Here is a 25,432-nt window from a genome sequence, read left to right as displayed (position 1 = left end):
GGTGGCTAATTAATGGGCGCTATTTTGTTTGTAGGGTGATGGTGCGGCAATTTATTAGTGGGGACTATTAATTTAAGATGGGGTGGTTTGGGAGCTATTGAATATGGGGGTGAGTTTGGGGAGAATGAGGTCTATTTATGAAATGTGACTATGAATTATTTAATGGTAGTGATGGTTGCGGGAAATAGGTATTGCTGTTTGCAGGAAGGGAATAGGTTTATTTATTAAATGTGAATACTATTATTTTAATGTTGGGGCTGTAGGAAGGCCTAATTATTAATTGTGGGTGCTATTGATTTAACGCCGGGGCTGGCTGTAATTTTCTAAATGTAGCCATTTTTTTTCTCCAAATAGGTCCTTCAACATTACAGGATCCAGACAAGCCGCAACTAAAGAAACCAGCAGCCACAGGGGGAGAAAGTGAGAAGAACAGGTAGGAGAGAGCAGCACAGTGTGTGAAATGTTGTGATTCTAGTAGGGACAATGCCAATTTTTGGTGAGTGTTGTACCCAATGTAAGGTGCAGGCCAAGACTGAACTCTTTGTGTACACACTGCATTCTTTCTTTACTACACTTTGGTGCTAGATGTCCTGAAAGTCAGGAGTGCTTGGACATATGTGATTCTCCGGCGAATTCAGAGCCTAGTGATTTTGATGTGTTAGCCATGCCCCAATGGCGCATTTGCCATGCCCCCAAATGCATGACCACACCTCTGAAACAGTGGTGCAATTTTTTTTTTTACCATACTTGACTATAAGGGGGGCCCTATATATTTGTTGTACCGGGGCCCTGAATTCCTCTTGGCAGCCCTGCCTGGCAGTGCCCAGAGTAGTCCCATTTGCCAATGTCTGTCCCTGAGCAGTGCTCCTTGGCAAGCCTTCCCTATTGTCGTGGTTCTTATTGGCAATTTTACTGATGTATTTGGGTGGATGGGTTGAAGTTGTTTTATGTCATGTTGCTGTAAATTAATTATTTTTTTTGTCTTGTTATTTATATATATTTATTTATTAATTCTAACAATTTTTTAAAATTATTATTCAAGGACCAATTGGTATATTAATATTAAATGTCTTTTTGTGCCATAATTTAACCCTATCGTAAATTTCTGTGGCTTAAAGTGATGAAATAATAAATTGTTTTAGTGTTCATTTATTTATAAAACCATTTGTGGTTTGTATGAATGGTCATGTGTATGGTCCAATGCTTTGGATTGTCCAGGTGATCTTTATATGGAAACCTGTTATCCAGAAAGGTCCAGGCACCAGAAGAATACAAAATGCTGCTATTTCATACACACAGTCACTGGGAGAAGCATTTCTAAACTACATAATGAGTGAAATGCTAGGGGCAGTATGGGGTTTAGTAGACTTTAGGCAGGGTGCAGTATAATACGAAAAACCCTAAATATCAGGATTAGTGAAGAGTGAAAAAAATAATATATATATATATATATATATATATATATATATATATATATATATATAGTAACAAAGGGAGGCATTTAGCTGGCAATATGCAGAGAAAGCATGGAAATAGAGTAAAACATAAGTGCAGTAATGTACCAAGATTGATGACTTATGTCTGACGAACAATAGTTTAAAGTTTTGTTAACTTATATGGTTTGAAATGTTCCTCCTCAGAGCAAACAGACAAGGTGTGTCTGTCTTAGTGCAAACAGAACCACTGATTGGCGTTTCCTCTTAAAGAGAAGGTGGGTGTGTCACCTGCCCATCAAGCTAAGGCTGGGGGAGGGGTATCATGTATAAAAGCTTGCTTGATTCATTTGTACAGGGAGACCAACGGTGGGGAAGCTGGTTGGTCTTGAGAGAGCTGGTCTATGTCTAGCTAGTGTTTAGGGTACTAACACTAGTACGGTGTCAAAACATTCACCATCCTGACAATAAAACTATACAAAAAGGAAGAAGTTGTTCATGTTTGCTTCAGCAGTAGCGGGCTCTTGCCACAATATATATATATAGTTTACAATAAGAAAAATTATTGTTATAATCAGTATACACTGGTACTAACAAAAATTCCACATTTTAGGACTTTTTAAAGCAAAGGAGCCAATGGGTTTTGTTAAACCTCATTTGTGAAACATAGGATGCCATGCACAATTTGTGCACATGTGACTATATTTCTGCCAAGTTCTGTGGAGCTTGATGCCTAGCATATGCGGAGGAATAGAAGTTTGCACCAGCCAATTGGAGGAGTTGGGCGGAATAATGGTGTTCCTTGCTATGTGTGCATTAAGCACAGTAGTAGAGTACCTAGTTTTGCCAAACTGCAAGATTTCATTTTAGGAGTGAGACTAATGAAATTAGACAAAAGAGTGGAGAGTGTGTTCCTTATTTGTAGGGGTGCTCCTTGCTATGTAGAAGGGCTCACAGCCATTTCCACCCCGTAAAAAGACTTTATATTTGCACAAGCTCTAAGCTGGCAGAGATCAGGTCTTGTCCTATATTTGGATGCATTTTGTACCTTCCATTTACACTTCGACAGAGAAGCCCATTTCTAGGCGCATTTTTCCTATTGTATAAAAACCTTCAAATATACAAAATGTAGCAAAGAAAATATGGGATCAGCAGATATTCTGTATTCCCCATCAAAGGTCAATCAGCTCTCTGACAAGACCATGACATCTTCTTGTGGCTGCAAGTTGGTGACATGCTTAGGAATGTATGAACAGCTTAGTGACATGTTTATGTATTAGTATATAAGTAATATTTATTTATATATGGTATGGCCTTGACTGTAACTTCACAAACTTTAAAACAATTATACTGAATTGCTCCAGTACTTTACCATTCATATTTTCTGTGTCATTTGTGAGCTGGCTTCATACTTCCCAAAGTTATCCGCTAAAACCGAAGCTTTATAAGATAGTCTGATAGGAAATCCTGTATAGCTCTGAAGTGTACAATTCTCATCCAGGGCTCCAGCAGCATCCAAGAAATCACTGTATTGTACATACGTATATTGTGCATACAATACCTGGAGGTTTCATTTCTGACTGTAGATGGCAATCTCTGGAAATAATCTGCATGGTTGTGAACCTATTATATAAATACATTTAAAGTGACACCCTCAACACCTAAGTAGGGCGACTAGTTTATTTTTTGGCTAAACAACTCTTCCACTGGTAGGTAACTTTATAGTATTTTGGAATGTGTACTTTAGATGGTATGAACAAGACTAATTTATTAGTATATACCTGATTTCACCAGCCAAGTACCTAAATTTACACCTAATTTACTGCAAATTTCAGCAAGTATAGCCCAGAAACAGAATGACTACTGATGGCAATGTATGTATGTACTGTTGTCACTGGTGACTATTATAATCTCACAATACAGCAATAATAGCCTTTATCTTTTGAAGAAAAAATAACTCCATTACTATTACTACTACTACTACTACTACTACTACTACTACCACTACTTCTATACTTCTACTACTACTACTACTACTACTACTACTACTACTACTACTACTTATAAATCAACAAATCAAATACACTTAAATATAAGTATATAACATATGGAACTTAGACTTAACCTAGAGAAAACTTGGGACTTAGCATTTCTCTAAAGCTGGGGCTAATGCAATGAATATGGTTCTCTACCATAAAACATCATTGACTGTTCGGTAGACTGGAACACAAGCATTAAGTCCCAGTGCTGACTGTTTTTTTTCAAATGAAGTGCATGAGACCTATAACCAACATTACCACCTGCCACAGTTTGTTTGTTTAATACATTATTACATTTGAAAATAAAATTGTTATCTCTGTAAAATGAATTGTGTCCGCATTATCCTAGCTCTTGAAATAGTGTGTACTCAAGTGCTCCATTACACAAATAAACAAATATATTAAGTAAATAAATCTTGCTGCTCTGGAGAAGAACAAAATACACACGTGTGGTGGCAGCTTTGTTACACACAGATATCTTATGACACAAGATAATTCATATGACCAAATAAAATGATATCACTTGGGAAAAATTCTCACAGAATGATAAAGGATAGAAATATACTGTCAGTGAGAATTTATTCAATGGTATATTATCAAAACTCATAGATAAACAGATCGAATTTGTTAAATGACAATCCTCTCATTTTCATTTAATGAAGTAGGTTTTTGGATGCGAGGGGGACTTTCAAAGGAATAATTTATTTTCTTGCAGTGACATATTTTCATCATAAATCATTTGTTCCCCCCATATACTTCTCAGTAAAATATCTACTGTATGGGGTAGATTTATCAAACCTTCTAAAAGGAAAAGTAGAGGTGTTGCTCATATAAATGATAGCTAGAATCTGATTGGTTGCTATAGGCAACACCACTACTTTGATAACTCTACCCCTATGAGCCAATGATGCTCCTACCTGCATTATTTTCTTTGCTTCAGGTTTTGTACAATTGCAAGAGTTCTATTTTTATTGGAATTATTCTATGCGATTAGAGGTCAAAAAATAAATTTTAATTCATGAAAAAACAGCTCCTTTTTAAAAGACTGACGGGACACTTGTAACTTGCAAACACTAAGTACCAACTCACTTAAAACTCACCTGTTCCTTAAGGCCTACCAACCATCCACTTAACCTCTCACCTCTTCTGGTTCTCCCCTGCCCCCTTTCTCTCTCCCCGTTGCTTCACTGGCTCCCTTTTGTGCTTGACTTTGTTTACCCTCTCTTAGGATGTAAGCTCGAATGAGCAGGGCCCTCTTCCCTCCTGTCTCCATACCTGTTCTTCTGCTCCATCTCTACTGTATCTGCTTGCCTGGAGTTTCTGAAGTTCTGGTACTTTGTGTTTATTGTCCTGTACTGTTTTACCCTGTATAGTCTACTGTTTGTACCATGTACGGCGCTGCGGAAACCTTGTGGCGCCTAACAAATAAACGATAATAATAATAATAATAATAATACCAAATATTGTCTTGACTTTCTCATGTTTCGCACAATGTAAACATCACATTAGTGGGGTCGAAAGTTGGGGTAAGTTCAGATTTAGACCTTCAGCTAATGTTAGGTCTAAGTAATGCTGGCCACATGTGCCAGGAAAAACTTCAATAATCTTATGGATGTAGATTGGATTATTAGCAAGTATGTTGGTAAATAGAGACAGGAGACCACCAGAGATCACCAATATTGATGCCTGTTTATGGTGAAAGGTGTCAGACGTGCTGAAAGTGATCAGACCTCTCAGCAAGGCAGACTGAATGGCTGGATCTCTTCTAATTTGGTCACTACTTGGTAGCAGCATAAGCTCGGTTGTGGACAGTTTCTAAATTTGATTAAAAACCTTGCAGTTGAGGTTAGTATCCTTTCAATTTTGTTTATTTATCCCGGGAAATCTTATTCAACTTGGAAAGGTGACCCGCTGAAAGATTGTCCTCTTTGAAACAAGAAGTCTTTTGTCTTCCTAGGACACAAGCAAGACTAAAGCTGGGTACACACTACAGGGTTTTTGTCCAATAATCGGCTCAACCAGCCAACATACGACCGCTCGTTCGAAAGTCGGGTCAGTGTGTGTAGTGACACGATGGTCGAAAGTCTTCCGAAATGGACGATTGTCGCCTCATTTGGTTGGCTGTACCATTCAACATTTTCATTCCAATCTACTTTAGATTGTGTAGTGTGTATTTCCGACCGATCCGACCGATGTTGCTTCAGTGTGTACGAAATTAAAATCAGTGTCCACAACATGGCTGTAAAAAGTCGCTAACAGGACGGCCGCTCTTCCCTTTATCGTCCAAAACGAGGCTAGTGTGTAAAAGTCGAGTCGAATGTAAAATCGATAAGCAAAAGAGTTGGTGGAGAATTCTGTAGTGTGTAACCAGCTTTAGACAGCAGCTTTTTTAGTATGTTTCCTATTTAGGTTCCATTAATAGAACTCTAATGGTGGATCCACTGTCCGAGTGGGCCCAAGCCAAATGCTCCTTTTGCCCTTTTATTAAATATATATTTATATATATATATCGACTAGAACCAGCAGTACTAATATGCAGAATTTAATATAAAAAAATAGAAAGGTATATTACAATAGTATGTAATGTATTTTTCATTTTTTTTGTATTAAATTTTGGTGGTGCTGGTCTGTTCATTTGTTGGACAACTATGGATCCTGGTTTATGAGTTAAGGACTATGCATAGCTCTTTAAGTTTTGACTTACTTATTATGAATTGAGTGCATCCTCATGTATATTTACATATATATATATATATCACGCTTGAGAGCAAGCGCATAATTCTGTTTCACAGTGGATCAGTCCTGCGCTGGATGTAGAGCCTGCAGGTACTCACTTGTTTCTTCTTCTGACTGGATTGTGTTGTGTGTGGTTTTTTTTTGTGGTTCTTTTTGTATAACTCCTAGCACAAGCTGTACTACTTATTATGCTGGCTGCATAGGAAAACCTTGGACTGTTTGCTGACTTGTTGGTTCTTACATAATCCTGGAGTCTTTCCTTTCACCAGCTCCATGTTTCCCATATAGAACATTTCTTCTTACACACTCCCACTAATCCAGACTTGCCAACTCTCCCGCATTTTGCGGGAGACTCCCGCATTTTGCGAGAGTCTCCCGGGCTCCCGGGCGAGTGTGGCAATCCCCCGCATCTGGATAATTCTGCCCACTTCCTAGGGATTCCCGGTGAATCGCGGCGTTTGGCCCCGCCCCCCGCTGTCAAATGACGCATTTTGCGTCATCACGTCATGGGGGCAGGTCCAAAATGACGTCACTTGGAGCCCCCCCCCCCCCCCCCCCCCCCCCCCCCGTCACGCCCACCTCCTCTGCAGGCTCCCGGATTTCACCAACAGAAAGTTGGTAAGTATGCACTAATCACAATATTTAAAGACGTTCGATGAAGCTGTATGTGGCAATACAGGAAGACTGTAGGGATCTGCTAGTGCAATGATACACTTGTACAGTTCACTTCTTACATACACTTATTTCCTGAGGTGTGGATCTATCAGTCTCTCAGTGCTTGATATTCTTTTCAGCATACAATGATGGTGAATAAGGAGTTATAATGGTTATTTGTAACATTGATTCAGAAAATGCACAATGCCAGGATCTTGTTTCCATGTTGTTGAGCTGCAGAACTCGATATACATAGCTGGTAGAAATGATTCATAAGGAAAAAAGAATGTAATGTACAGCCAACAGCAGAAGGAAAATGGATCAGCAGAAACCTCCTCCATCACTGAACAGCAGTGCACAGAGTGAGGGACTTGATGCATTGTAGAGTAGTCAGCAGGGAAACGTACCCCCTCGAGTGAAATAATGTCGAAAGGCTGCAAGAAATGAGTGTTTTAAAAAAAAAAAATCTGCACAGCTGATGGTCACAGGAAAGTTGAGTGCCTGTGGCAATGCTTTTAGCAAATATTTATGAGTCTCTAAGAACCTATGGTTGCCATGAAGAAGATGATGAACAGAAAACAGTTTTGACATTGACTGGAGCAGATGCTGTTGATGCACACAGTGTGATAAAGCAGGAAATAGTTCTCCAAAAGCAGAATATATATTTAATGTGTGACATGCCCCATAGAAAAGTAACACAGTAGTTATGTTTACTGTTCAAGGGTTACCTGGCATGAAGGTTTGAAATCAAACGCCATATGTTGTCATAGAGAATCCCCAAATGGAATCTGGATTATACACACTTTCATAAAGAAATAAAGATGTTTAAAAGTGTTGCTAACAGAGTTATACAGATGTAAATTACCAGAAGTAAAGTGAGAAACAAATATATCAGTTTGGGGAAAACAGAAACATTAAAAATAATCTGCAGCATGAAATACACCGTGGCTTACTCTGTGAGAAAAACAACATAATACAGGGATTTATTTATTTTTCTATCCTCATTGTGGGTGCTTGGCTTTATAGCTTTATAGCCCAAATAATAAATTAATTTTGCCTATAGCAAGCTTCAAACAAGAAGTCAGCAAATAAATAGTTCACTGTGTATGCCCTTCTTCCCCTTCACAAGACCTTTACATACTTAACTAACTTATATAAAAATAAAGACACGGAGACATAAGTAAAGTGGCTAAAGGTCACAGTTTTATTAATTAAATTTAGTGGCGGAGAAAGAGTACTGCGGGACAGCTACCAGACTGATACCCAAAACCAAGTGTGGACATGGCGATCCGCCATGAATCCACTTAAATATAAAATAGCCCTTAAATGCTTGGCCGGCCCTAACCTGGCATCAGAGTAACAGCACCCCTTCTAAACTCACATGCCCTCCCTCACTGAGTCGGCTAAGGACCCTCCCCACTGAAGGGCTAAGATTCACTGTTGCTTCGAAGGGGACAGAGATCTGCGGCCAATCACGATAGTGTCTTATGTAACAGCCGCTAATCGCAGTGCCTTCCTCCAACGCTGCTGCCCTACGGGCAAAGCAGCCCGTCACCATCCAAGCCAATCCAACTCCTCAACTCTGACAATATCCTTTTCATAAACAAATCCATCCCCTCATCCGAGTGGCGCACACTATCTTTTCTGTAAAAACTCACCCTATCCGCTGTTATAGCTGGGTGATTTATAACAAAACCCCCCAGGGACCTAGTAACCTTCCGGATTGCACTATTCAGCTTTCTCTGCATAACGCACCAAAGTGCACATATAGGATGACATAAAGCGAGTAGTATGTCAATCATGAAGAATAGCAAGAACGGAGAAAAAGGGAGTGGGTTTTGGTGAAGGATAGGTCACCCAAACGAAGCTAAAAACCTGAACAAAACCCTGGTGGCTCACCACTAATCAGGCCTTGATCCAGGGAAAAAGCGTGAAAAATCCCTTCATGCCCTCGCTTAATGCGACGAGCGGAGGAGCCTTGGGTAACCAGGAAAGGGAAGGAGGGGATCCTTAAAGGAGGGGTTGTGGGACGGAAAAGAGGTTGGGTGTAAAGGAAAGATGAGGCCATAGATAGTTCGAGAACATAAGGTGAAACCAAAAACAAACAAAGGCAGATTAGTACAACAAACCACAAAGCACTTAAACATTAGGGCTAATGTAAGTCTTGTAGGCCGACAATTTCCATCTACTCAACGCCTTTATGGCCTCCATAGATGATCCCGCCAAAAACTGTGGAGTGGACGTAGCCGCCCCAATCCTAAAGGAATGGGTACTATATAATAATGGGTCTAAGCCTAAATATTTTATCGACTGTTTCAAAATGGCATTAAACTGATACCTAGTTAACTGCAAACCATTTGTGTGAACTAAGAAAAACAGGTTGTTAGGCCTGAATAGCGTAAATTGAGTGGAATGGGTAACCGGACATATTTCCCTATCCTTTTGGCCCTAAATCTCTAGTCAACACCCTCTACCGCCCTGGTCGTTTTGGTTCTAGCTATTGGCAATTCAGGTGATCTCCCCATATAACCAGATTTTTAGAAAGTAATCCCGTGGAGCTCTGTGTTTTAGATTGAGCAACCGACTCCAAAATCCTAAAAGCAGCAGTGTAAATGTGGTGCAAAACAAGAGTACTTCATAATCGTCCCTAGCGACTGCCGACAGGGCCCGCATGAGTTGTGGTAACATTTGCAAAGTAATAGGATGCCGTGGATATGCTGTGGTGGGTCTCTCCCCTGCCCAGCCCATAAGCACCTTTGATATAATAAACCCCTTGGTAACATCAACCCTACCATTAAGATGAGTCTTGAAGGAAATACCGGCCAGGGCAGCTGACGTACTCGCTCTGGAGGCCCCATCGTTGAATTTCTGACACATAAATTCTATGACCGAATCCCCTTGACCTGCCTCTGACATGTCCCTGGTGCTACTGAATTGGGCCGATGGTGTCAAGTTGCTAGGTAAGCTTGTAAAGTGAATTGAGTTAGCCCGCGTTCCACCAGCCCCTTTATGCCGGCATGATGATCTGCCAAACACAAGAGGGACAGGGAATGCCTACGCTGTTGGCCTGTGGGGCTAATTCTTTGAATCTACGCCACTAAAAGCGAGACAGCGCGTCAGCTATTTCATTATTTACCCCCGGGACATGGCGGGCATTAAATGTGATTTCATGCTCTAGGCAGCATAGGATGAGCTGGTGTAACAGAGATATCGCCTGGGGAGAAGACACACTCTGTTTGTTTATGGACTGGACTTCCCCCACAGCAAAAAAAACACGTGTCTGCCTCTTAATGGTACAGCCACTATAGTGGAAAATAGCTCCAGGACCAGAGGGCTTTTAACTAATACGCTCTTGTGCCAGAGATCCGGCCACGGCTCGGTGCACCACTGCCCATTTAAATATGCACCAAAGCCATGAGCGCCTGAAGCATCAGTGAACAAGTCAAGTGTAACATTATCGATTGGTGGGTGGGCCATATGCTCTTCCCGTTAAAATCCCTTAAAAATCTGAAGATCGTCCTTTATCTATAGCGACAGGCAAACAGCTGAGTGAGGCCTATTCCTACCCGCTGTGACTCTTTGCAGCTTCCGGCAAAACACTCTGCCCTTAGGAATAACCCTGCAAGCAAAATTAAAAAGGCCTAACAGAGACTGGACTTTCCGCAGGGAACAAGAGGGAGCTCTCATTGTTGCTGAAATGGCATCTGTCAATTTTTTTAGCTTCTTTTCCAGGGGCCTACAACAACCTGCTGCAGAGTCTATTTCAATGCCCAGGAACGACAAACATTGAGTGGGACCTTCCGTTTTGTCATGTGCAATAGGAACACCTACAACTGTAAAAAAGGGCCTGCACTGATTGCAACGTATCCAAACAAATAGGGTAATTATCCGGGCCTATAATCAAAAAAATCACCTAGATAGTGAGCTATTCCCTATTAATCAGCCCTGAAACCCCAGGAGGCCCAGAGCCGGGGATCGCTCCCCGGTCTGGGGCATGAAATCTACGTATGCGTCAGGTTGCCGGTGGTTCACTCAGCACCGCTGAACCCTGCGCGGCAGAGGATCTGCGCCCTCTCCAACCTCTAGCAGGTAAGCTCTGGGGGAGGGGGGGATGCTCCGCACGCCTTTTGCTGGAGGGGTACTTGGAATGTCCCCACCAGCACTACTTTGGGTGCCATGGGGACTGCCAAAATGGCGCCCGCTACTTGGAGGGGAGGGGGAGCCCAATCGCGTCGGGAGAGAAACGAGTCTCCTAGGACGGGACATGGCCAGGGATATGTGGGGAGAGAAAAACCAGGCAAATAGGACTAACAAGGAGTGGTGGGGGGAATGAAAGGGAAAAGAATGGAAGGGAAAAGATAAGAAAAGTGGGGGTAATAAGAAGAGGGGATATGCAATGAAACGGTTGTTAATAATTAAACAGAATAAACTAAGCTAGCAAGTAAAGTCAGAAAAGCACTATAAAGAGAAGAAAGGGTTATGGTAAAGCTGGGTTCTTATCTTTCAACGTGCGCTTCCCACAGGATCGTGCAAAGCAGAATGAGGCAAACCAGGAAATGAGAAACCCTATAAAAGAACCCAAGGCCATCCCATCATCCATTCATTGGTCGGGCCTGAAACAAAGTTAACCCCTTCAGAGAAGTGTAAGCTCGAATGCAACACTGTCACTATTTAATTGCGTTCGTCTACAGGGACTCTGTTGTGATAATGGCGTCTCTGCAGAGAGCCAAGAAATGTTTTGCCACTGCACTTGATTACATGAAATTTGCTCACAATGGGTCACTTATGCAGCTTAAAAGCCATGTTTTCTTTTTTTTTTTTTTATATCACGTGCCCATTTTGAATGGCATGGACATGGGTTTGTGCTTTATGATGGTTTATATAGTACATGAAATAAATAAGGTGCTCCTTTTGAAACTGGCTGGACACAGGCAGATCATAACATCCCATTGAGATTGTGCCTGATTCTGTATGCAAATGCAATTAGGAGAATTGAGTGTTGCTGACATCCGTATGAGAGGCTGCAAGCTAGAAAACATTTTCACAAGGCTTTTGCATGGACAAAAGACAGAATAGGGATGAGCAGCAGTGTATAATCCTGAATGAGAAATATGAAAAATTTGTATTGAAAAAAATATACTGATCCCTATTATATGCCAGTGTAGAAGTATTTTAAGTGACAAAAAAAAATGGGGCAGATTCAATTGGCCACGTTACGCTCGAAACTAATGCGGTTCAAATACTATTACAGTTAGTATGATAATTTCACTGCTGATTCGGGTTAAAATGACTGTATTAACGGTAATAGTGCGCAGGCCGCATTACTCTCAAGAGTAACGCGGTCAATTGAATCTTCCCCAATGAATACTGAAAACAGAAATAACTTTTTGCAAACTCAGATAAATATATGTAAGGGGATCTAAGTACTGTTTTCCAAACATCAGATCTACATTTACTTCACTGTACAATGGTTTATTCAGTATATTGTATTCTTATGAATACCGCTTCCTCCTTTCTATGTATAAACAGAGTCAGACAATTTCATAAAGAAAGAAATTTTTTGTCATGACCTCTGCATAACAAACAGAATACAAAGAGGTGTACATTACCAGGCAGCAAAAAGGAAACAGATACCAACAGTGTAGATTTATTCATCAATAACATTCCATTTGAGGTGCTCACAAAACATTTCATTATTAGACTTGTGTCTATAAGGAAGCATGTACGCAACATCAATTACAGAGATCCCCACTTAGTATTCTCCCAAAATGAAGCTAGTAGTAGTGATCTGAACAGTCAACCCAAGGGACCATATGGCCAGACCTCAATCAATTTGGCAATTCACATGTGTTGTCAAATGAAATCACAATCCATGTGTCGCAGGGCCATCTTAACAACATTATGGGCCCCCGGGCAAAACAGTGCACTGGGGCCCCTATATATATATATATATATATATATATATATATATATATATATATATATATAATATGTGGGTGTCTGAATAAGAATATGTTTTTCATGGTCACAAACTAATGTAACATAGTTTTTTAAACTTTCACTAGACCACTTTTTCAAATTCGTTTCACCTGATTAAAACCATCCACTGAATAATTAAAGGTAATGTTAGCTACAGGAGTTGTAGGTAAAACTATAGATACATAAGGACTTTTTTTTTAATATACTCACTGGGCGTCCCTTGAATTAAAAAATCAAATCCCCCTTAACTTACCTTTCAATCGCCTTTTTCTCCGACTCCGATTCCCTTCTCTTCTTTTCTCTGAATCCTCGCTGATTCGCTGTCGCTGTTCTCCGTTCTCGCATGTGGCTCCTCCGTACTGCGCTCCTCAATGAAAATGTCTTGACGTGATAATGTCATCACGCCCGACATTCACCGCGAGCGCAGCACGGAGGAGGGGAACAGGGAGGGAGCTGGATCGCCACCTGACCTGACCACCTGGCCTGCCCATCGTGCCCGATTGGAAAGACGGCCCTGGTGTGTCGCCAGCTTTAGACTAAATTCAGTGAAACTCTACCTACTCGCTAGAGGTTTATAACACTGATCTTCAGTTAAACATCCACACACCTTTAACAACATTCCCAAAGTAATCTTAGCATACCATCAATGATGATGGCTAATTTTGAATCATTATTGACTTTTTTGTCTTATTTGATATCAATATTATCACAGTATGTTGTACAGGCAAATTAATAAGTACTAGAATAGTCACATCTATTGACCACCCTTGAATGTTCACTGTATAATTTATTTCTGTGATTCAGCTATCTTCATGTCAGTGATGAGCAATCCTAGTTTGCATATATTATAACTATTATTATTATTATCATTCATTTCTTTTTCTCTAAATAACCATAACATTTATATAAGTTGAATAGATTTTTTTACCACTGAATAAGGTGGGAGCACCAATACCATTTTTTGTTTATTCATTCGTTTATGCACTTTTTGAAGCTACACACTGAAATATGTACAGGCAAGAAAGGAACACAATGTTTTTTTTAGCCAACACATGTTGATGTCTTGTTCACTATTACATTGTACATTGTTTTCATAATAGTAACAGAATCGTGTAAGTAAATTTGGCAGTGTCTGTGGCTACATCCGTCAATTTGTTACAGCATATAGAAAATACAATGACCTGTGAGTGACCCATAGTTTCCCTGCCATTGACTCGAGCATAGACATTGTTACCTAGCAGAATGCGACTTTCCACATTTTACAATAGCTTCTGCAGCATAAAAATCCTGCTACATGACATCTTGAGATGAGTCAGGGAAGCTGCGAAAAGCTTTTCCCACAACATTACAACCTGGAAGTCATGTATGTGAAGTATAACAAGATTTTAAAATAGCCACTCAGGAAAGAAATGACAAAATATTATACCAGTCAAGATGTACTCTTCACCGTCAAGGCTACTGTACTTGGAAAAGCTTGGTAAATAAAATAAAGGAGTCCGTCTAGACTCTGGAAGATATTTTTACCTTCATTAGTCCCAAGATTTCACAGGCATTTTGTTCTCTGAGCCCCATGATTTAGAATTATAAATAGGACCAAGACAGATATTTTTTTTTTACTGAGGAACGTCTGAAAGTTAGCAATATATTTTTTTCAATGTATTCATTAATTTATTATTCATGTTATTTTTAGTTTTGTTCATTTTTTCAGTGGCAGTCACTATATAGTTACTATTAAATCTACTATATATATTTTTTAATCAGTTATTCTCCTTCTAGCCTCTATAGCTCTTTCATATATAGTAAGAAATAGTTTGTACTTGTCAGATTTTGACCAGTTTGGGATCTATAACATAATTTGGGGCTTCACATGAAAATGGAAAGAGGAGAGGTCAGGTGACATCTGCTGTGGGGGAGGGATACTGTGTTTCGCGTCATTCACAGCTTGCTGCATATGGATGTGGACTTCAAGCTCTTCTATTGATCTGCTCAGCCATGCCTCCATAGACTGTGCAGGGCTGTAACTAGGGCTGTTCAAGAGGGGTGACCGCCTAGGGCGCAACAATAAAGGGGACTGCAGTTGACAAATATATTAGGTTTATTTGGTTAAAAGGGTGTGGCGGTTTTTCTTCTCGCCCTAGCTAAAATTTTAAGTTACGACTCTGAGACTGTGTGTGCGGCACCAGTGTTTATTGGTAATGTAAAAAACAGCACTGGAGCCCTGTGAAATTATTTCAGTATGCAGTCGCTGAAGCTCTCCTACATGGAAGGAGCAGCTCGATTAAAAACATTACATGATACAAGTGAGATCAGTTCATTAATAAAAACACAAAATTAAGTTACAATATTAGGAAGGTGGATTCATGAGTGTTGGTGGTAGTGGCGGTGGCGGTGGTGGGGGTGGGGGGGTTGACATGACTTTTATGGTGCCCAATCTGTAAAAAAATATGGGGCTGGTTCGGAGAATAACAGTTTTTATTAAATGGGAAAGTTATTATTCAATGTCTAGGCTGGTGGTGGGTAATAGACCTGCATATTTAAAGGGAATGCTTTTTATTAGGGCTGGTGGGGGAGGGTTAGATTTACATATTAAATAGGGATGCTATTAATTTTATGTCAGTGATGGTGGGGGACGGGAAATATATGTACATATCACAATGGAAAGCTTTTAATGTTAGGGCTGGTTGGGGGAAAGAGGCTTATTTATTAAATGTAAACACTATTAATTTAATATTGGGCTAGTTGGGATTAGGGTGGCCTAGTGCTAAGGACGATAGTCAAAGCTGCAAGAACCGGTAGGAGTGTGCAGCACTTGGTTGGAGAACAGTCTAACTCCTGTAAAGGGCTAGGTGCTGCCGCTGGGAGACGGTGTCTACTCATACCAAGATATGGGTCTGTGGGAGACATGGAGGGTGCAAGGAATTTACAAGAATATGAGATGATGTTTTAATAAAAACAACATGAAATTTATTGCAATACACTGCATATAATGGCAGACTGAGCTCAAACACACACTGGATTTGGCAGTAATCAAACAGCAGTCAGGTGATAAACAGGTTCTGTGGTAATGCAGGGCTGAGTAATAATGCAGTAATAAATGTAGATATATACACAGTCCTTGTGGAAATCCAGAAATAAAAACAATATCTCTGAGGCAATGCTGGTGCAGATTTAGATAGTCAGTGATCACTGCGCCACAGAGCAAGCATAAGATAACTACCATACCCTGGGATACTGAGTTGAGCTATATGAATAGCATACAGATACAAAGTCAGCTATGAGGAGCCAGGAGAAAAATGAAAGCAGAGCCAGGAACCAACAGACTTGTAAAATGCATAGCTCGGTATAAGGAACCAGGAGAAAAACAACTGCAGAGTCAGGAACTACTGATGCAAGCTCAGAAGTACATAGAACACAGATTCAGGAACCAGGAAGCTAGTGTGCCACTGCTATCACTAGCAATAGGTACAGGACAGGTGAGAGCTTAATAAGATAAGTGCAGTCTTCCAATCAACACGCAGATGGAGACACATCTGAACAGAATAACAGATCTGAGTACCCAGCAGAAAGTAAGAGGCATGGTGGGGGCAACAGTGAGAGATGAATGATGGGGGCAGCAATGAGAGAGGCATGGAGGGAACAGCAATGATAGAGACATAGAGATGTATGCAATGAGAGAAAAATGGAGAGACTTGCAATGAGAGAGAAATGGAGGAGGCCGCAATGAGAGGCATGGAGAGTCCTGCAATGAAAGAGACATGGAGGGGGCTGCAATGAGAGGCATGGGAAGGGCAGCAATGTGAGAGACATGGAGATGACGGCTATGAGAGAAACATGGAGAAGACAGCAATGAGAGAGACATGAAGGGAATTGCAATGAGAGAGACATGGAGAGCACGGCACTGAGAGAGACATGTCTTAAGTCCCACAGATCACTCAGCCTTAATTCAGCTCGGCTTATGCAGCGACTTCTAGTTACATGTATGGCTGTGCTGTTGTTTATCTGGTATTCAAGCATGTAATAATATTTGCTATAGCTGGTATATATTATTATACTGCTAACAAAGTGCACACTTTAAGGTTTTTAAGAACATGTGCGAGTTATAATTTATTTACTTTAAAATAAAATCAGAATAACAATATAGAAAATACTGAACTTCTACATGTAGGCATTTATAATTAATTTGCACTGTAGAATGAGAACATTTTTGTTTAAGCTAAATCCAAATGGTGCATAGATGCATTAGCTACCATTAGTCAATAGGAAGTCCTAACATGTTGAAAAAAATATCAGTGTCAGTTTCTAGGTGACTGGCAGGAGAATTCATTTGCAAATGGAATGAGAAGAATGAAAAAGAAAAACATCTTTGTGAAGGACCCACATATTCGGTGTTCTTCAATAAGAACAGAACAACAGAGCTAGCACTGAATAGTCTGCCTGTTTTATTCCTTTTTAGCTGAATCTCTTATCACAAACATATCTGAACATGCAACTAGCAATCATAGGCATACTGTTCATATACTTGGCCACATCCTGATTGATGCTGACATCTGTCAACATTGTACCTGCTAGCACATCCACGAAAGTCATCAATACTATCTCTCCTATCTTTCCTCTCACAATTCTGCTTTTCGCCAAGACTCTTCCTGGCTGCCCCTGTTTATATGTTAGCGTGTGTTCATCCATCCCTTCCTTTCTATAGAAAGAGAAATCCTCAAGCATATATTTTTTAAAGCTGTCTACTTCAAGTATTACTGTTGTCTATCTTCGGCCAACAGGTGCATTTTAACAAAGTACATTTTCCATAGATTTAGAGGATTTGTGTCACAAATGCCTAGCGCATCAAAACATAACAGATAGGGTAATTCTTAGTGAAATGTATTAAAGACGCAAGTTTCACAGCACAAAGGGACAAATGGCAGAAGGAATATCACCTACTCCAGTGTATGACAAATCTGACAGGTGATTGATTGCTTTTGAAAATGTTAGCTGTTCTTGAAATGGTTTATATTTAATATGATTTACTAAAAACACAAATCACAAAAAAAACTGCACAAACCTCTGTGAGGAATGACATTAACTGTAGATAGAGAGGAAAGCTAAAATATTAAATAATTTCATTTTTATTTTCAAGTAGAAGTAGTAGTGCTAACATTTTTCTTTACACTTATTGGTATAATTGTTAAAAGACATTCATGTTATATATATATATATATATATATATATATATATATATATGTTGTGACACTGGCAAACTTCAGGTGATGCACACACGAACACCTTCTTGCTTTTTTACTTTGCTTTAATTGTCAGGATGGTAAATTGACAGCACAGAGTTCCACACTCTTTCTTGTGACCCTAACACTAGATAGACAGAGACCAACACCCTAGCCCCCCGGCCACTATCTGGCATCGTCACCACTGAGCAATGAAACAGACAGGTTTAAATAGTTTACACTCCTCCCACAGCCCTAACTTGATAGACAGATGACACTCCCACCTTGCTTTTAAAAATTAGTTTGTTACAGGTGTCAGGGTGCTGTTTGCTGTGGAAAAGATGTTTCATTAAACCACTTCAAAACATGTAAGTTAAATTAGACTTTTTACTATTATTTTCTCACACATATGTCTTCCACCTGTATCTCTTCAACTTAAGTGTACCACTGTACAAATGTATAATGCTGTTTGCAGCCTTTTTCTGCAGATTTCCAGCTAAATACCTGTCTCCTATTTTAGAAGCCTGTGGCAAATACCTCTTTTTGTCACAATACATATGCAGTCATGGCGAAAAGTTTTGAGAATGACACAAATATTATTTTTCACAAAGTCTGCTGCCTAAGTTTTTATAATGGCAACTGAGTAAAGTTCCTCTTTAATTAATTGCAATTCATGACAATGAACTTTATCCCAAAAACAACATTTCCACTGCATTTCAGCATTGCCACAAAAGGACCTGCTGACATCAGGTTAGTGACTCTCTCATTAACACAAGTGAGATTGTTGACAAGGACAAGGCTGGAGATCATTCTGTCATGCTGAGTGAGTTGGAATAACAGACTGGAAGCTTTAAAAATAGGGTGGTGCTTGAAATCCTTGTTTTTCCTCTTTTAACGATGGCTATCTACAAGGAAACACGTATTGTCATCATTGCTTTGCACAAACAGGGCTTCACAGGCAGAAATATTGCTGCTAGTAAAATTGCACCTAAATCAACAATATATCGGATCATCAAGAACCTCAAGGAGAGAGATTCAATAGTTGTATAGAAGGCTTCAGGGTGCCCAAGAACATCCAGCAAGTGCCAGGACCGTCTCCTAAAATTGATTCAGCTGCGGGATCAATGCACCACCAGTGCAGATCTTGCTCAGGAATGGCAGCAGGTAGGTGTGAGGGAATCCGCACGCACAGTGAGGTGAAGAATTTTGGAGGATGGCCTGGTGTCAAGAAGGCCAGCAAAGAAGCCACTTCTCTCCAGGAAAAACATCAGGGACAGACTGATATTCTCTAAAAGGTACAGGGATTGTACTGCTGAGTAAAGGGGGTAAAGTCATTTTCTCTGATGAATCCACTTTAAGATTGTTTGGCGCATCTGGAACATGCTTGTCCAGAGAAGGAAAGGTGAGCTCTACCATCAGTCCTGTGTCATGCAACAGTAAAGCATCCTGAGATCATTCATGTGTGGGGTTGCTTCTCAGCCAGGGGAGTTGGCTCACTCACAATTTTTCCTAAGAACACAGCCATGAATAAAGAATGGTATCAAAACATCCTCCAAGAGCAAATTCTCCCAACTATCCAAGAACAGTTTGGTGAAGAACAATGCCTTTTCCAGCATGATGGAGCACCTTGCCATAAGGCAAAAGTGATAACTAAGTGGCTCGGGGATCAAAACATCAAAAATTTTGGTCCATGGCCAGGAAACTCCTCAGACCTTAATCCCATTGAGAACTTGTGGTCAATCCTCAAGAGGCGGGTGGACAAACAAAAACCCACACATTTTGACAAACTCCAAGCATTGATTAGGCAACAATGTGCGGCCATCAGTCAGTATGTGGCCCAGAAGCTGATTGACAGTATGCAAGGGCGAATTGCAGTGGTTTTCAAAAAGAAGGGTCAACACTGCAAATATTAACTCTTTGCATACACTTAATGTGATTGTCAATAAAGGCCTTTGACACTTATGAAATGTTTCCAATTTGACTTTAGTATACCATCGAAACATCTGACATCAAGGTCTAAAACACTGAAGCAGCAAACTTTGTGATAACCAATACTTGTGTCATTCTCAAAACATTTGGCCATGACTGTATATATATATATACAAGTTAACCCGTGCATGATACTCATGCATTCTAGTCAAATCAAGCTACTTAAGGTGTTAAAAAGGTTCTTGTCATGCATTTGGGGCTAGGCCAGGCCTCCTCAGGGGAAGAGCGTTACCTCCCGACGTAAGCGCCCTTTTTTAACGTGGTTTTGTCCACATGTCACCACCTCATCATTCTTCTCCATCACCTCATCCTTCATCTTCATCGCCACATCCTTAATCTCCATCGTCTTACTGTTCTAAAACCTCTCGATACACAACGTTTCTGCTAAACACCTTATCGCTGTGCTCAATCAGTCTTCCTTGAAGGGCAGTATTCATAACCTGCACTTTCACATCACTTCTTCTCCGTACTCGTGAAAATGCGACATACAATTGTCCATGACCAAACACAGGCTCTGGTAAATAAATACCCACACGGTCAAGAGTTTGAGCCCTCAACTGGTAAATTTAGCCTTTACTACCCCTCCCACGGGGGGAAGGGGGGATGATGGAAGTTAACTGACTTCATTATTATAATTTTTTTGTCAAATAATGTCAGTATACCAAATTTCAGGTCAATTGGATGAGCCCTTTCAGAGAAAATAGTTTTTTCCACACACACACTAACACACGCCGCTAGGCTTATATATATTAGATTAACCAACACAAAGTAAAAGGGAGAGAAGGGGTTTATTAAGCACAATGTTGGTGGTGGAAGTTACTACTATCTGTCCAATGTACTGCCTGTTGTTTTACTAAAGTAAACAGATGGAAATAATAGCCCCAAATATTTGTTAGGATGGCAATCTAATAACAACACACTGGTGAACAAAGCAAAACATTTAATAGTGTTTGACAACAGTACAAGAAGAAATCGTTAGACATAAATTAAACAAATGCAAGAACAGCCTCCAATAGATAGTAGAATGAGAGTTTAATAAAACACACAGGTAAAAAATGCCAATTTATTAATAATAGTGCAATATAGCAATAATAATAATAATTAAAAAACAATACAATATTAAAATAATATGACATTGTCCTATGGCCTTCCACCCCACTCTTGTATCGTATAGTAAACAAGGTCAAACACTTTCGTGACATGTAATTTCCTTTTTGTGGCTGAAGTCCTTAGTTGGTTTGAGCCCATACAAAATAAAAGATTATGGATTTTGGACTAGGAATTAGGGTTCAGGATTAGAGGGGATATTATCTTCATCTTTCACAGTGCCAACACTCATGCTAATATCATCACTCAATGTAAGCTCATTCCCACTGAAATAATCTGTTACAGAGAGTTCATTTTTGTAAATAACAGTTTTCCTACATTTTTGGAAAGTAGCTCCTTTCAGCAATCATTTACCTTGTTGCTGTGGTGACGCATCATCAGAGTGATTATTCTTATAATGTCAGTGCTGTTTCAGGTAGAAGCAGCAATTGCAGGAAAAGCTGAAGGACCAACAGTTTTTTTTGCCATTTGAGCAACAACCAGGAGAGGCAGGCAAATTTTTGCCCCGGGGGCAAGACTCGACTCAGCAGCCGATTAGGACATTTTAAAGGAAAAACAATGCAGGTGACCCAGTGACACAGCCCAAGGTAGCCCACAATAGGACCGGCCCAGGGGGCAGATGCCTCCCTGCCCCCCATACCAGCCTGCCCCTGCCAACCTGTTTACTAACAAATCTTTATCTGTTTCCTTAAATCTAGGATCAAGCATGGCTGACAAAAGGTAGTGATCAGATTTCAATATGGTGCAAACTCTTGGGATCTGCAAAACAAATAAAAAGCTTTATCTATAGGACCAAGATAATTAACAGAATCATTGTTTCCATAGACTTATTCTGCTTTTTCAGCTGCTTTTCTTCTAGTGTAATAAGTGATATGACTTGACTCAGGCTGACTGGGTCTGAACTAGAGATGGACGAGATCAGTTCCCCAAGATCGGAATCCATCCGAATTTTGCCTATCCGAGTACTGAGCCGAGCAGGCTCGGTACTCTCCCGCCCATTCGGAATCAAAATCGAGGCAAAACGTCATTGTGACGTATTCGTATTTCTGAGCTCGGTTCTCGTGAGATTTGAAAAGCATAAATACCAGCCTCCACAGCAATCCATCGTCATTTGACAGAGGGAGAGAGCAGGGTTAGGTCACAGGCTGTATCAGCGCAGGGACAGAACAATAATTGGACACATTATTGTTTCTATTCAATACAATTCTAAAATTAATAACAATTGTTAGAGCAGTAAGAGAGGAGGATAGAGGAGGTTTTTTTTTCAATTTCTGGCTCTCCAAGTGCTTTTGGGGTTTCCCTTATTCCCCATTGTTTTGCAGTAATTTTTCTGGCTGTCAAAAGTCATATTTGTCAGCAGTATCTAAAACAATATTTTGCACTACAAGTGCTTTTGGGGTCTCCCATATTCCCCAGTGTTTTACGGTAATTTTTCTGGCTGTCAAAAGTCATATTTGTCAACAGTATCTAAAACAATATTTTGCACTACAAGTGCTTTTGGGGTCTCCCACATTCCCCAGTGTGAAACACTAATTTTTCTGGCTGTCAAAAGTCATATTTGTCAGCAGTATCTATACAATTTTTTGAACTACAAGTGCTTTGGGGTCTCCCATATTCCCCATTGTTTTGCAGTAATTTTTCTGGCTGTCAAAACTCATATTTGTCAGCAGTATCTAAAACAATATTTTGCACTACAAGTGCTTTTGGGGTGTCCCATATTCCCCAGTGTTTTACAGTAATTTTTCTGGCTGTCAAAAGTCATATTTGTCAGCAGTATCTATCTAATACAATTTTGGCACTACAAGTGCTTTGGCCTCATTAAAATTGATTCAAAGCAGGCGAGCAGAATCAGCAAGCAGGTGCTGGCAACAGTCCTGATGGTAGGGTTCCCAGTATGTCATCTGATAAAGCCTATGTAAAAGTACATAGTATTTTGAAATCAGGGAAAAACACACACCAAAAAAAAGGTATTGTGTTGAAGCAAAAAAGAAGTGTAACTGAGGAAACGTTAACTGCCGATGAAATTTTTTTTGCCAACGATGCCATTCTACACACGCAGTGGCAAAGAAAGAATGAGGCCTTTGTTTTTCTCTATTAGTGACAGATCAAAAAATGTTACTGAGCCTTGTTCTTGTACGGTCACTCGTGACCAAGCAAGTCCAAGTAATTTGGAGTCTAAAAGTGGTGCATAACTACTGTTACGCGTGAAAGCCGAGCTGCAAGAAAACAGTAAGGCATTAGAGGATAATGTATGCTCTGAATCAGAAATGATACCAATCCTTGTGGAGAGTCCATCCACCAGTGGTATGTCTAATCGTGAGCATTTTGTTAGTGACAGTATACCCATAAAGAAGGGTCCTTTCAGCAGTTCTGCTGATGTGTGCCTTAACAGCTCGAGTGTAGCCGGTGATACACCAATTGAGCATGCCACTTTGGAATTAGAAGAGGATGAGAGGGAGATTTGTGAAGGCGACGAGGGCACTAATGATGATGTTGATGATTATGATGCAGACAGATACCAAATTGCCTTTCTCAATTTCTATTTATATTCTAGACTCTATAACGGATGAATAGTTTTCTATTTTACTCCTAGTGGAGAGGGGGTCTGATGCAGACAGATACCAAACTACCTTGGTCCATTTATTTTTATATTCTAATTCTACAGTCTATGCAGGCTGCTTTTTTTCTAATCAACTACAAGTGGAGCGCGGGGGGGGGGGGCATAGACAGCCACCAAACTGCCTTGGTCCATTTATTTTTATATTCTAACTCTACAGTCTATGCAGGCTGCTTTTTTTCTATTCAACTACAAGTAGAGGGCGGGGGGGGGGGGGAGGGGTCATAGACAGCCTCCAAACTACCTTGGTCCATTTATTTGGTATATTGTTCAGTCTAGGCAGGTTGCTTTTTTTCGATTTAACTACAAGTGGAGGGGGGGGGGGGAAGGCTATAGAGACAGAAACCAAACTGCCTTTGTCCATTTCAATTTATATTGTACAGTCTATAACGGCTGAATTTTTTTGTATTTACTACAAGTGCAGGGCGGCCTAGAGAGACAAAAACCAAACTGACTTTGTCCATTTCTTTATATATTTAACTATAAGTATAGGCTGTAATATACACCCAAAGACGATGGCTGCATTACCAATAGGCTAAGATGGAGAGGAAGACAATCAGGTTTGTGTGCAGAGTTAAGGACGGCCTACCAGGGATTAAACTGTTTTCTTCCTAATATATTAGCTTTAGAATTACCTTACTTACTTATGCAAGAAACAGGTGGAGCACTAAATTAGGTTATTTTATGCCCCAAAACATTGATTTTTAAAGAAAATTGCAAAACAAAACCAAAGAAAACCAAAACCAAAACCAAAACACGCAAGGGCGGTTTGGCAAAATGAAAACCAAAACACGACGGTAATCCAGTTCCAAAACCAAAACCAAGACACGGGGGTCAGTGAGCATTTCTAGTCTGAAATCACTTCACCTGTTACTATTTCATAAGGTTTAAGTAGGTTGCTTAAAACAAAAAAAGGATTCTCCAGTGTGCTGGATTAAAGTAACATGTCCCCCCTTTCTTTATTGGACATAAATGAAACAGTCAATTTCACAGTTTGTTGTTTATAATTTGTAACATGTTTATTCTTCGTAGATGTTCCCCACTGTAACAGAGGTTCAGCTTCAGCAACAGCAGCCCAAGCATGGGTAGACATAATTGCATTAGGGTAGTCTGTTTGGATTTGCAATATTGTTGCAAGACTTGATAGAAATGATGAGGTTGGTGTTGCTGGAGAAGACAGCTGTTATCTATAAACACTGCCTGTAGCAAATGCCGGACTGCCTGCTACTACTATATATGATTTTTCTGCTCGTGAAAAACTTCTTTGATTAACTCTCTGCAAATGATGTAACCATGATGAGGTGGCTAGATGACCTGGGTCTCTCCCTATATTTACCTTGTTATCTGGAATAGATATATTTATACATGTAGGAGGTGGTCTTTTGGCCTTTTGTGTTGGTACTGGTGTCTGACTTTTAGGTAGCTGCCTTATCATCATCATCATCATCACCATTTATTTATATAGCGCCACTGATTCCGCAGTGCTGTACAGAGAACTCATTCACATCTGTCCCTGCCCCACTGGAGCTCACAGTCTAAATTCCCTAATATAGACACACACTCACACACAGACAGAGAGGGAGACAGACAGACCAGTAGAGACTAGGGTCAATTTTGATAGTAGCCAATTAACCTACTAGTTTGTTTTTTGGAGTGTGGGAGGAA

The sequence above is a fragment of the Mixophyes fleayi genome, chromosome 2, assembly GCF_038048845.1.
Source record: "Mixophyes fleayi isolate aMixFle1 chromosome 2, aMixFle1.hap1, whole genome shotgun sequence".
Classification (NCBI taxonomy): Eukaryota; Metazoa; Chordata; class Amphibia; order Anura; family Limnodynastidae; genus Mixophyes; species Mixophyes fleayi.
The sequence above is the reverse complement of the archived record's forward strand: the minus strand, read 5'-3'. Positions refer to the sequence as shown.